Source organism: Ovis canadensis, chromosome 14 (assembly GCF_042477335.2).
Source record: "Ovis canadensis isolate MfBH-ARS-UI-01 breed Bighorn chromosome 14, ARS-UI_OviCan_v2, whole genome shotgun sequence".
Taxonomy (NCBI): Eukaryota; Metazoa; Chordata; class Mammalia; order Artiodactyla; family Bovidae; genus Ovis; species Ovis canadensis.
In genome coordinates this window covers 70466701-70478953 of record NC_091258.1, presented here as the reverse complement: position 1 = coordinate 70478953, position 12253 = coordinate 70466701, and the positions used below count along the sequence as shown (strand labels likewise).

General features: G+C 42.1%; 1 protein-coding gene across 1 annotated transcript in view; it reads left to right on the top strand.

Moving 5' to 3' along the window:
* LOC138419578 (zinc finger protein 85-like) overlaps window positions 1-12253 on the top strand; it is a 66486-nt gene that overhangs the window by 24317 nt on the left and 29916 nt on the right.

Sequence of the window (12253 nt, the reverse complement as noted above, 5' to 3'; positions counted from 1 at the left end):
CTAGGGTTTGAACCTAGGTCTCCTGCATTGCAGGCAGATTCTTTACCAGCTGAGCCACAGGGGAAACTCAGTATAGATCATCTGTGTATTTTCACCACCTCTCCTTACTGTCTTCTGCTTTTGTTAGGTGCATACTGTTTCTGTCCTTTCTTGTGCCCATCTTTGCATGAAATGTTCCCTTGGTATCTCTCTTTCTCTTTTTTTCTTTTTTGGTTAATTTTTATTTTCTATCGGAGTAGAGTTGATTTCTGTTGTGTTTGTTTTAGGTTTATGAGAACATGATTCAGTTATACACAGATGTATATCTATTCTGCGTATCCAGTCGACTTCCCTGTGCTATTTGGTAGGTCGACTGGCATTATCTATATGGTAATAAACAGTGTGTTTTTGTTAACCACAACCTCTCAAGGTCTCCCTGCCACTACATTTTTTTTTTAAGTCATAAGTTGGGTTTCTAAGTCTGTGAGTCTGTTTCTGTTTATAGTTAGTTAATCCGTATTCTTGCCTGGAGAATCCCATGGATGGAGGAGTCTGGTGGGCTATAGTCCATGGGGTCACAAAGAGTCGGACATGACTGAGCAACTTAACTAACTAATCTGTATAAATTTATAGATTCCCCCTCTAAGTTATACTTCTTCTTTCATCTCTGACTTCACTGAGTATGATAAATTCTCAGTCCACCCATGCTCCTGAAAATGTCATTCATTCATTCTTTTGGATGGCTGAGTGCATGCCAGTTGTTAGATGGACAGGTGACTCTTCACTTCTCTATAGATGGAACTTCGGTTGATGCTCTGTCTTAGATATTGTCAATAGCACTGCCCTGAAAATTGAGGTTCAACTATCATTTTAATGTGTGGATGTGAGCGTTGGACTGTGAAGAAGGCTGAGTGCTGAAGAATTGATGCTTTTGAACTGTGGTGTTGGAGAAGACTGTTGAGAGTCCCTTGGACTGCAAGGAGATCCAACCAATCCATTCAGAAGGAGAGCAGCCCTAGGATTTCTTTGGAAGGAATGATGCTAAAGCTAAAACTCCAGTACTTTGGCCACCTCATGCAAAGTGTTGACTCACTGGAAAAGACTCTGATGCTGGGAAGGATTGGGGGCAGGAGGAGAAGGGGACGAGATGAGATGACTGGATGGCATCACGGACTTGATGAACGTGAGTCTGAGTGAACTCTAGGAGATGGTGATGGACAGGGAGGCCTGGCATGCTGTGATTCATGTGGTCACAAAGAGTCGGACACCACTGAGTGACTGAACTGAACTGAAGTCAAGGAGTGGACTTGCCAGTTCAAGTGGTATGTCTGTATTTAGTGTTTTAAGGAATTTCCATACTCTTTTCCTTGTGGCTGTACGGACTCAATTACACTCCTGCCCACAGTATAGGAGGATTCTCTGTGACCCTCGCCCTCAGCAGCAATTAACCTTTGTAGGACGCAGATGATTCCTTTGTAGACCTTTTGGAAGATGGATATTCTGTGAGGTGTGAGGTGATACCTCATTGCAGTTTCGATTAGATTTCTCTAAAAGTGGTCCTGAGCATCTTTTCATGTGTTTTATGGCCATCTGGATGCCTTCCTTGGAGACACATCCATTTAGATCTTTGCAGGTTTTCTACTGGATTGATAAGGGGTTTTTTTGTTTTGTTTTGTTTTGTTTTGTATTTCAGCTTTATCATGAGCTGCGTGAGCAGTTTGTATGTTGGGAGATGAATTCGTTATTTTAAACATCTGTTGCAAACATTTATTTTCCCATTCTGAGGGTTGTCTTTTCTTTCCTTTAGGTTGCCCTTGCAGTGCAAAAGCTTTTTAGGTGATGAGGTGCCTTTTTAAAGTTTAGTTTTAGTTTTAATTATTCTAAGCATAGATTCAAAAAGAACTTGTTGTAATTCATGTCAAGGTGTGTTTGCCTATATTTTCCTCAAGAGGATTAGAGTAATCTTCTGTCCATTTAACTCTTCAAGCTATTTGGATTTTTTCTTCTGTAAGTAGTTAGGGAGAGACGTAAATTCTTTCCCTTTCCCCTTGTTTAACGAAGCTCCTCCCTGTCCATCCTGACTGTTAACAGCTTACATTGCCAGCATCATTGTAGGAGACTTCCCGTGTCTCCACGTCCTCTCTGCCATTTTGTTAGTAAACCTCAGGAGATAGGCCACTCTCAGCTGGGTGAGGTGATATGTTCTTGTAGTTTTGATTTTAATTTCTTTAATAATTAGCAATGTGAGCACCTTTTCATGGGCTTTATAGCCACCTGGATGTCTTCTGGGGAGAAATATCCATTTAGATCTTTGCCCTCCACCACTTTTTTAATTGAACAGCATGGGTTGTTTGCATATTTGGGGGATGAATTCCTTATTTTCACCTTGGTTGTAACATTTTTTTATCCTGAGGGTTATTTTGTTTTTCCTTTAGGGTTCCCCTCCTTTTGATCTCTGGCTCCTCTGCCTCTTCTAAATCCACCTTGAACATCTGGAAGTTCTCAGTTTATATACTGTTAAAGCCTTGCTTGGAGAATTTTGAGCATTACTTTACTGGTGTGTGAGATGAGTGCAATTGTGCAGTAGTCTGAGCATCCTTTGGCATTCCCTTTCTTTCAGATTGGAATGAAAACTGACCTTTTCCAGTCCTGTGGCCACTGCTGAGTTTTCCAAATTTCCCTGCATATTGAGTACAGGACTTTAACAGAATTCCTGTTAAAGTGGAATTCCATCACCTCCACTAGCTTGTTCATGGTGATGCTTTCTAAGGCCCACTTGACTTTGCATTCTAGGACGTCTGGCTCTAGGTGAGTGATCACACCATGGTGGTTATCTTGGTCATTAAGATTTTTTTTGGATAGTTCTTCTGTGTTTTCTTGCCACCTCTTCTTAATATCTTCTGCTTCTGTTAGGTCCTTACCAGTTCTGTCCTTTATTTTGCCCATTTCTGCATGAAATATTCTCCTGGTATCTCTAATTTTCCTGAAGCGATTTCTAGTCTTTCCCATTCTATGTTTTCCTCTATTTCTTTGCACTGATCACTGAGGAAGGCTTTCTTATCTCTCCTTGCTATTCTTTGGAGCTCTGCATTCAAATAGGTATATCTTTCCTCTTCTCCTTTTACATTTTTGATTTGCAGTTTTGATTTACATTTCTATAACATTTCACAAAGTTGAAAGCTTTTCATGTGACATTTTTAAGAACAGTGTGAGTAAAACAGTTTGGCGATCGGCCTCGTGATCTTTTGCCCTAGTTTGACTCTTTTTCCCCTGACGCACCTAGGACATTTCTTCAGGCAGGTGTTTCTTCCTTCAGTTCAGTTCAGTTCAGTTCACTCGCTCATTCGTGTCCGACTCTTTGTGACCCCAAGAATCGCAGCACGCCAGGCCTTCCTATCCATCACCAATTCCCGGAGTTCACTCAGGCTCACGTCCATCGAGTCAGTGATGCCATCCAGCCATCTCATCCTCTGTGGTCCCCTTCTCCTTTTGCCCCCAATCCCTCCCAGCATCAGAGGCTTTTCCAATGAGTTAACTCTTCTCATGAGGTGGCCAAAGTTTCTTCCTTAGAGCCCCTCAGCCCTGATGAAAATGAAGTGCCATCCGCACAGGATTTTCCATTGCTGTTCCAAAAGTGGCCACAAGGCGGCAGCATTTCCTTATGCTGCACAATTAGGTGTTTATTATGGTTAACTTTTATTTTCTAATGAAGCAGAGTTGATTTCTGTTGTGTTTGTTTTAGGTTGACAGGAACTTGATTCTGTTATACATAAGGGTACATCTATTCTCCTCTTTTTCGGGGTCTTTTCCCAAATAGGTTCTTTGAGTGTGTTGAGTAGACTTCCCTGTGCTCTTCAGTAGGTCCATTTCAGTTATCTCTCTGACAATAAGTAGTGTGTCTCTGTAAGCCCCAATCTCTTATTGTTCCCCTTCCCCAACCTTAAAAAACAATCGTAAACTCGTGTTTCTATGTCTGTGAGTCTGTCTCAGTTTATGAATTGGTTCACTTGAGGAATCTGTCAATTCTCCCTGTATGTCATCCTTTTCTTTCCCTCTCTGACTGGCTTCACTCAGTGTGATAAATCTCTCGGTCCATCCATGCTCCTGAAAATGACTTTTTCTTTCATTCGTTTCGATGGCTGAGTGGACTGCAGCGTTTTGATGGACAATTTCCTCATTATTTCTCTGTTGATGGACAGTTTGGTTTATGCTCTGTCTTGGATATTGTCAATAATGCTGCCCTGAAAATAGGGGTGCAACTATCATTTCAGTTTTGATTTTCTACTGATCTAAGACCAGGAGTGGGCTTGCCAGACCATGCGGTAAGTCTGTTTAGTGTTCTAAGGAATCTCCATAATGCTTTCCTTTGTGGCTGCACCCCCCCCCCCCCCATTTCCATCCCTGCCCACAGGGATGGAGGAGGAGTCCCTGTTTTCCTTGCCCTCTGCAGCATTTCATCCTTGGAGATCTTTTGGAGGATGCCTCTTCTGAGGGCGTCAGTGGTACCTTGTTGCAGTTTGATTGGCATTTCTCTAAGAGTGGTCCTGAGCATCTTGTCATGTGCTTTATGGACATCTGCATGCCTTCTTTGGAGAAATGTCTATTTAGATTTTTGCCAGTTTTTCTCCTGGGCTGATTGTTTCCTTGCTCATGAGCTGTAGGGGCTTCACTGGTGGCTCAGCTGGTAAAGAATCCGCCTGCAATGCAGGAGACTTGGGTTGGATCCCTGGGTTGGGAAGATCCCCTGGAGAAGGGAAATGCGGCTCACTCCAGTATTCCAGCCTGGAGAATTCCATGGGCTGTACAGTCCATGGGTCACAGAGAGTCGGACACAACTGAGTGAGTTTCACTTTCACTGTGTGAGCACTCTGTGTCCTTGGAGATGAATTCCTTGTTTCTAACTTGAGCTGCAAATGTTTATTTTCCCATTCTGAGGGTTGTCTTTTTCTACCCTTCAGGGTTGCCCTTCCTGTGCAAAAGCTTTTCAGGTTAATGAGATGCCTTTTTAAAGTTTAGTATTATTTTGAAATATTCTGAATGTAGATCCAAAAAAAAAAATCTTGCTGTGGTTTATGTAAAGTGTGTGCTGCCTATATTTTCCTCTAGAGGTTTAGAGTAATTGTCCCTCCAGGTAACTCTTTATTCTATTTGGAGTTTGTGTGGAATTGGTTAGCCAGAGATGTAAATGCTTTAACTTTCCCCTTGTTTAAGGGACCTCCACCCGGTCTTCTATCGTGGCTGTTAACAACTTACAATCCCAGCATCAGCGTAGGAGGGCTCGCTTTTCTCCACAACCTCTCCAGCATTTTTTTTTTCTAAGACTTTTTGACAGAGTCCATTCTGACTAGTATGAGCTCATACCTCATTGTAGTTTTGATTTACATTGCGATAACATTTCACAAAGTTGAAAGCTTCTCATGAGATATTTTTAATAGCAGTGTGAGTAAAACGGGCTTCGGAGATCGGCCTTGTGATCTTTTGCCCTGTTTTGAAAATTTCCCAGACGCACCTAGGACAGGCAGGTGTTTCTTCCTTAGAGCCCCTCTGTCCTCGTGAATAGCAAGTACCCTCAGCCCAGGATTTTCCATTGTTGTACCAAAAGCGGCCACAAGGCGGCAGCATTTTCTTATGCTGCACAATTACTTATTTCAGTGAATTTATTTACTGCTGTTAATTTTTATTTTCTATTGAAGTAGAGTTGTTTCTGCTGTGTTTGTTTTAGGTTGACAAGAACTTGATTCAATTATACATAGAGGTATATCTATTCTGTTTTTTTCCGGAGTATTTTCCCATATAGGTTCCTTCAGTGTGTTTTGTACTTTCTTGTGCTATTCAGTAGCTTCATTTGGATGATCTGACAGTAAGTAGCGTGTATCTGTTAATTCCCGCCTTTTATTGTCTCCCTTCCCCAACCTTTTTTTTAAGAAATAATCATAAACGTATGTTTCTAATTCTGTGAGGCTGTTTCTGTTTATGAATTGGTTCATTTGAGGAATTTATCAGTTCCCCATGTGTGTGATAGTTTGCTTTCTCTCTCAGACTGACTTCGTTCAGTATTGTAAACTCTCAGTCCATCCATGCTCCTGAAAATGACGTTTTTCCATTTGTTCCGATAGCTGAGTGTATTCCAGTGTTTCAGTGGACAGGTTCCTCTTTATGTCTCTACTGATGGACACGTTGGTTGATGCTCTGTCTTGGAGATTCAATAGTGCTGCCCTGGAAATAAGGGTGCAACTATCATCTTCAATTATGCTTTTCTCTGGATATAAAGCAAGGGGTGGCCTTGCCAGATCAGGTAGTAAGTCTATGTTTAGTGTTGTAAGGAATGTCCATACTGTTTTCTTGTGGCCGCCCCTACCCATTTCCTTCCCCACCCACAGTGTAGGAGGATTCCCTGTTCCCCTGGCTCTCGCAGCAGTTAACCTTTGTAGGTCTTTGGGGGGCTGTATGAGGGGCATGAGGTGATACCTCATTGAGGTTTCAATTGACATTTCTGTAAGTGTGGTCCTGAGCATCTTTTCATGCACTCTATTGCCATCTGGATGCCTTCTTTAAAATGTCCGTTTAGACCTTTGCCTGTATTCCTGCTGCGTTCTTTTTTTTTTTTTTTTTTTTTTTTTTTAATCTTGAGCTGTGTGAGCATTTTGCATCTTTGGAGACCAATTCCTTATTTTTAAGTTCGGTCGCAAACGTTTATTTTCCCATTCTGAGGGTTGTCTTTTTCTTTCCTTTAGGGTTACCCTTCCTGTGCAAAACCTTTTTAGGTTAATGAGGTGCCTTTTTTTTAGTTTAGTTTTATTTTTAATAATTCTGAATATAGATCTGTCGTGCGAGTGTATGTTCCTTGATTTTTTGTCTCATCACAACAAAGATTTGGAGTGACGGACATTAAAACCCACTCGGCATGTCACAGCTCTCAGGTCTTGGATAGACCGTTTTATAGCTCTCAGTTCTCGAATGGACCATGTTATAGCTCTTAGACAAATCAGTGTTACAGCTCAGTGTCACAGCTCTATTTTATTTAGAAGATAGCAGGAAAATCCATCTTCAAGGCGTGAGGGCACGTTGATCTAAAGACCGGAGGAGAAGAGCACCCCAGCGCGCTGGAGAGAGAGCGAGCTGGCTTTGGCCCCTCTGTTTATATGTTTCTCTCTCCCTGGGCCTGTCCTGTGTAAACTGGGCCAGCCAGGAGTGTTGTTTGGTTTCCCTGAGGTCCTCACTCCGGTCCTCGGGCCTTCTTTTGTTTCCTTTTCGCGGGCTTTTCCCTTCCTTGTCTTGTAGCCACCGCCATCTTGGACTCCTTTTCCCTATTCTGCCTAAGAGACCCAAAAAGAGCTTGCTGTGATTTATGTCAAAGTGTGTTGTGCATATATTTTCCTCAAGAGATTTAGAGGAATCATCCCTACATAAAACTCTTTACTCGATTTGAAAGTCCTTCATCTGTCAGCAGTTAGGGAGAGATGTAAATTCTTTCGCTGATCACAAGTTGAAGGACCCTCCACTCCGTCCTCTGTCGTGGCTGTTAGCAACTTTCAGCCCCAGCATCAGTGTAGGAGGGCCCCCTTTTCTCCACAACCTCTCCAGCCTTTATCGTTTTTAAGGCTTTTTGACAAAGGCTGTTCTGACCTGTATGAGCTGATACCTCCTTGTACTTTTTTGAGTTACATTTCTGTAACATTTCACGATGCTGAAAGCTTTTCATGTGATATTGTTAAAAACAGTGTGAGTAAAGCTGATCTTTTGAGATGGGCCGTGTGGTCACTGGCCCTGTTCTGAATCTTCCCCCAGCCCACCGAGGGCCTCGGCTAAGGACGGGTGCGTCTTCCTACAGCCCTTGGTCCTGGTGCCTGTTAAGTGCCGGTCCGCAGTTTTCTCACTGTTGTTACCAAAAGAGGCCACATGGGGGCAGCACATCACGCTCCGCTGTTTCGTTTTGTGGGCTAAATTAATATTTATTTTCTCCTGGAGTAGAGTGGATTTCCGCTGTTGTGCTTGTTTCAGGTTTACAGGAACTTGATTCAGTTATATAGAGAACTGTATCTATTCTCTTTCTGGTTTGTCCCAGGTTGGTTCTTTCAGTGTGTTTGGTAGACTTCTCTGTGTTATTCAGGAGGTCCTTTTGGATTATCTACCTGATAATATGTTATAAGTATATGTTAATCGAAACCTGTTAATGTCTCCCTCTCTGTACCTGTTTTTCTTCTTTTTTAATAATCATAAGTTGGTTTTCTAAGTCTGAGAGTCTGTTTGTCTTTATAAATTCTTTCATTCGTATGAGTTTATAGATTCCACCCGTGATATATTTATTTCCCTTCCTGACTGACTTCACTCACTATGATAAATCTCGGTCCATCCATGCTGCTGTCAATGATATTTTTTCGCTCTTTTTGACAGCTGAGTGATTCCCGTGCATAGATGGGTCAGTGACTTTATTCCTCTATTGATGGACATTTCGACTGATGCTCTTTATTGTGCTGGGCTTAGTCGCTCAGTCGTGTCTGACTCTCTGCGACCCCATCGACTGTAACCCGCCAGGCTCTGCTGTTCTTGGGGATTCTCCAGGCAGAAATACTGCAGTGGGTTCCCACGCCCACCTCCAGGGGATCTTCCCAATCTAGGGACTGAACCCAGGTCTCGAATTGCTGGCGGATTCTTTACCAGCTCAGCCACTGGGGAGGCTCTCTATTAAATATTGTCAATATTGCTGCCTTGAAAATAGGGTTGCAAGTATCATTCTAAATTAGGTTTTCTCCGAACCTAAGGCAATGGGTGGGCTTGCCTGATCATGCAGTAACTCTGTTTAATGTGTTTCAGCAGTCTTCACACTGCTTTCCTTCATTGCGGCCCCCCGCCCATTTACATCCCCGCCCACAGTGTAGGAAGACTTCTTGTTTGCCTCACCTTCCGCATCATTTAAACTTCGTAGAGCTTTTGGAAGATGGCGGTTCTGAGGGGTGTGCGTTGATACCACGTTGCAGTTTTGATGGGCATTTCTCTATGAATCATCGTTTCATGAGCTTTATGGCCTGGAAAATCCCATGGACAGAGGAGCCTGGTGGGCTACAGTCCATGGGGTCGCTAAGAGTTGGAGACGACTAAGCAACTTCATTTTCACTTTTCACTTTAATGCATTGGAGAAGGAAATGGCGACTGAACTGAACTCAACTGAACTATAGCGATCTGGATACGTTCTTTGAAAAAATATCCATTTAGATCTTTGGCCCATTTCTGGTGTGTGTGTGTGTGTGTGTGTGTGTTTGTTTTTTTGTTGGGTTTTTTTTTTTTTTTTGAGCTGCATGCGCCGTTTGCTTGTTTTGCAGATGAATTACTTGTTGATATATTTTCTTGCCAACTTTTTTCCACTCTGAGGGTTGTCATTTTCTTTTGTTATGGTTTCCCTTGCTGTGTAAGTGCTTCTAAAGTTAATGAAGACCTTTGCTGAGTTTTTCTTATTTCTATTTTTCATTATTCTAAGAGGTGGATCCAGAGGGAATTTGCTGTGATTTATGTCAAAGCCTGTTTTACCTATGCTTTCCTCTAATGGTAGGGAGTAATTGTCTCTCCATTTACTTCTTTAACTAATTTGGAGTTTTTCTTTAAATGGGTAAAGAATGTTGTAATTTCATTCTCTTTTTGCTTGTTTAAGGACCCTCCTCCCTGTCCTCTGTTGCCGGGGGCCAGCGTGAGGAATTCCACCCATGGCAAAGGTCGTGAGGAATAAGGCTTGGCATACGCAAAGGCGTGATCAAGCCTCAGGAAACCCCCTGTTCCCGAGCATCAGCCCTAAAACCAGAGTCTGCTTTATGCTCTCACCTACACCTCTGACTTTACGGGGGGCTCTCCCCCATAACTGTTTCTCTCTGAGAAGGAGTAAACGTGCAGCTCCAAGGCAATAAAAATTCTTGGGCGTGACAAGAGTGTTTCAGCTTACGGACTCCTCTGAAGGTTATCTAGCCCGCCTGTATAGGTTTGTCCGGCTGCATGTGATTGTTTACAGCCTCCCAACCTGAGAGGCATGAGATGTTTTAGACTTACTAAAGGCAAATTCTTTTGGGGAGTTAGAAATTATTAGTATGATGGGTTGGTTAGGAATTATTTGGTGAAGGGTTCTTCATTTATTGTGTCAATAATTGTTGCTAATTCCCTGCGCTGGGTGGGACAAGGATGTCTCAGGTCAAACCTCTCTGCTGACAGACTAGCTTGTGTGACAGGATTATCCTTACTGCCGCCACTAGGCACATGATTGTTTACTACCTCTCAACCATAAACAGCACAGAGAGTTTTGGAGTATTTTGAGAGTCTTAATTAGCGTAGGACTTTTTCTTCTTGTTGAGTCAATGATCGCCACCAGGCCTCTATATCCTTAGGCACCTGGGAATATATTAATCAATGTATTTGGAATATAGCAAAGGAAATATGGTAGTTTTTGATGTTAGCAATACTAGACTTTTTGAGTTAATGGATTTTCTCTTTTGTAATAGATCACTGTACTTATATATCACTGTGTCCTTGCTGCGTAAGAATGTAACTTTATCATATCTTAAGACTAAATAGATCTTAAGGGGAGCATTGGTGAAAGGATTTTCATTTGTTGGGTTGATGTTTGCTGCTAAATCTCCATGTTCCCTACCCTTATAATGAATATAACTAGCATATAGGAAGAAATAAGTATTAACCTTTAAGCATATAGGAGAAATAAGTATTAACCTTTAAGACTAATCATGTTAACCTTGGGTTGAATAAATTCCTTTCTTGATTGTAACTCACTACACCCTCACCCTATAGGAATGTAACTTTATTTGGAGGGTGGTGCCTGGTTTAAGAAAAAACACCCTTGGAAGAAATAAGTTTTTTTGGTTATCAGAAAGAAAGGATCATAAAATGTCAGCAGGTCTCACTCATGGCCAGAAGATGATGTAATATCCCTAAGACCTTTTTTTTATATACATTTATGTGAAGCACCTGATTTTGATAAAGGTCAGGACTGCTGACCCCCACGTGACTCTGTATTCATCCCTATGTGTAACAAAAGGTATATAAGCAAACCCAAAAATAAAGAAATCGGATCAGTTTCCGGAAAGACTGATTCCCCCATGTCGCTTCTTTCTTGCTCCCGTTTTTCTGGCTGAATTCCCATCTGGAGCATGGATGCTATTCCACGTAATCCAAGTTATTCAGCCTCCTTTTCTCCACTGATCTTCCTACTACACTATCCATTTCTAATCTCTCTATATCTGTGATTAAATATGTATTTTTCCAAAGACGCCGACTCCGTCCCCACCTTCGAATCACCCTGGATCCACCGGGGCTGGACCCCGGCACTCTGTCCTGGCTATTAACAAGTTACGTTGGCCTCTTGACCATCTGCCCTGTTTTGAATTCTTTTTCCAGGACCTATCCCAGGACATTTGTTGAGAACAGGTGTATTTTGGTCAGCACAGGTTTTTCAGTTGTTACCAAAAGCAGCCACAAGGCGGCATTTTTCATCCTCCACTTTTTGGGATAATTTAGTTTTTTCTCATAGAGTTGATTTCCGACTCTGTTTGTTTTAGGTGTACAGGAACTTAATTCAGTCATAAATAGATGTACCGCTGTTCTTTTGGGGGATCTTTTCCCATGAAGGTTATCACAGTGTGTTTCCTTCAACTTGCTGTGCTGTTCAGTTGGTCCTTTTAGATGACCTGTTTGATATGTAGTGATGTGAGCATTTTAATCCCTCTTAGTGTATCCCTCCTGCAACGTTTTAAAAAAATAATCATGAGCTGATTTTTAACTCTGAGTCTGTTTCTATTTGCAAATTATTTCATTTGCATGAATTTCTGGCTTCCACCTTTCAGTACTATTTTAGGATGTTTGCCTTTGGACTCATACCTCAGTGATAATCTCTCAGTACATCCATGCTGCTGCTCATGGTAGTTTTTTTTTTTTTTTCCTGAGTGTATTCCACTGTACAGATGGGCCAGTTAGTCTTCATTTTTCTGTCGATTTTTGGTTAATGCTCTGACTTGGCTATTGTGAATAGTGCTGCCCTGAAAATAGAAATGTACATATTCTTTGGAATTAGGAGTTTTTCCAGATCAAAGCAAGGAGTGGTATTGCTGGAAAACGTGGTAACTCTCTATTTCGTGTTTCAAGGAGCCTCCAGATATTTTCCTTCATGGCTGCACCCACCCATTTACAACCCTGCCCACGGTGTAGGAGGGTTCCGTGTTCCCCTCGCCCTCGGCAGCACTTAAGCTTCGAAGATCTTTTGAGGATGGCCGTTCTGAGCCGT